This window comes from Adiantum capillus-veneris, chromosome 29, assembly GCF_014529385.1.
Source record: "Adiantum capillus-veneris isolate H3 chromosome 29, ASM1452938v2, whole genome shotgun sequence".
Lineage (NCBI taxonomy): Eukaryota > Viridiplantae > Streptophyta > Polypodiopsida > Polypodiales > Pteridaceae > Adiantum > Adiantum capillus-veneris.
Window position 1 is genome coordinate 51,105,949 of NC_140959.1, and position 2,322 is coordinate 51,108,270.

Below are 2,322 nucleotides of genomic sequence, written 5' to 3' on the forward strand. Positions count from 1 at the left end.
GACACCAAAAGCTGGATGAGACCATTGACAGGTCTCTAGGCCTACTAAAATCAGAGTCCCTAAACAAGAAGAATTTAAGAAAATTCACCCTTACCATTGACAATGGTTAAGGTTTATAGCCCTAGAAGGAGACCTAGTCCAATCTCGCAGTGCAAACGGGACCACTTTAAAAAAAAACTATTCCGTCCCTGTAACTTCCATCATTCAGATTAAGGTTTCCTTAGCTAACGCTTTTTTCCCCCTAACATATGTGAGGGCACGGTCGTTGGTGGATTCCTCTTCCAAGTGAAGAAGTTTCTAAACGTTTTAGTGTGCGGGAATGGATAGTTACTTGACTAATCAGGTCCACCTATCCATGATTGACAACCTTAGTCAATCCCCACTTACCACCCCGCACTCACACATGATTTCTGTGTTATTTAATTACTACCACATTCTTTTCACAATCAAAACAATGGATTCTTTTAACTTTCATAACTGAATTTCATTAAGACAACCGTTGAAAACAATATTGAAAACATTCTTTTAGCAAACAAACATCTTTAGACTTAAGACAAGGTACTGTCATTTTGAAGTAATCTCTGACGAGTACTGGCTTGTCTCAAGAACACCTATACAGTGGTGAAAAAACGGCACACATTCCTTATTTATAAAAACCAGGGTGGAAAAATGCATCACCCATAGTCCGGGCGCCCATACGCCAACCGGTTGCCCATACAACCGGGCGGTTGCTCTAGGATAAACTTGATATCCTAAGTAATATCCACTAGCACAAACAAGCATGGGATAAAGACTCCATGCGTGCTGAGGAAATTGGCTCATCCATGGCGGAATCGCCATCATTACTCATTACCTGGAGTAAAATATTCCAAGGAATCAGAGGTATCTTGAGACAAGTTGTCTTAAGGATGGTCAAACATTTCTTTCCTATTTACAACCATTGCTCGTTGGTTTCTTGGAAGTTACCTTTCATTTACAGCGATCTTATCCTTCCTAACCCTTACGTATGCAATGCTAACTTAGAAATGGACTTTAAAAGACTTAAGCGAACAAAATAAAAATCCACCTGGGACTGGTCGTCCATGAGTTGTTGCGCTGGTGCCTGCAGACTTTCCTCCGTCAGCCTATGACTAGGCCCAGCAGCCTCATGTTTATGAGTGTCTTTATTTCTTTTGTTGCTAATATCCTCTTCCTCGGTAAGAGGATTTTCTCTGGTTCTCTTTGGAGCCATATTGGCAGCCTTTATAAAAGGACTTATTTGATTAGAAGATTAATTGAATAATCTCTTTTCTTCCTTTTTTTACCCAAAAATAAGGATTTTTGGAATAGGTATCCTTGATAGTTATTGGATGAGATATTTCTACTGTACTTACTTGTACTATTAGTATTCTCCCATAATTATCATATAATTATGGGAACTATTTTACTACATTTATCCGTAGTCCATACTCCAAGAATACTCTATTTTTGGCCTTAGTAAATTGTAAGTTCCTTTTTTGTTAGTGTATTACTCACCCTAGATGTGACTTGATATATTCTATCTTTTTTTTTTAATTGATTAACTCATAAAATTGATTTATAACTTTTTTCTTCTATAATTATGATATAATTTAGGCAAACTTTATTGAAAATAATTTGTTATACCAATTATTTAGGCTAACGTAATTTTTCTAACCTTCAATAGTGATTTTTGACCTCAAGTATTTATTAGGTAATTATATATATTCATTTATTCATTTTCTTTCTCTATTTTATACACAAAATCGGTTACTTTTGATGAAGATAATTATCTAAACTAATTATTTGAGGTTAAGATATTTTTTACAGATTCCTCAAGGTGTGTTTTACCTTTGATAATTATCTCAAGGGTTTTTGAATTATTTTACTATTTTCTCCGTTTTATTTTCCCCTAAAAATAGTGTAGTTCTACTGCGCTAATTAGGTAAACTAATTATCTGACGTTAAGATAATTATCACAAGTTCCATAAGGTATGATTTACCTCTAATAATTATCTTAAGTATTTTGGATTAGTTTGCTATTTTTTCCTTTATTTTCTCCTAAAACAAGTGTAATTCTGTTGGGATAATTAGTTAGACTAAATATCTAAGGTTAAGATAATTAACACGTGTTCAAAAAAATTCGATTTACCTTTGATAATTATCCCAGAGCATTTTGGATTAGTTTGCTATTTTTCCTCTTTTATTTTCCCCTCAAAATAATGTAATTTTTTTGAGATAATTAGTTCAACTAGTTATTTGAGGTTAAAATAAATATGGCAGCTTTCATTAAATATGATTTACCTCTCATAATTATCCCAAAGC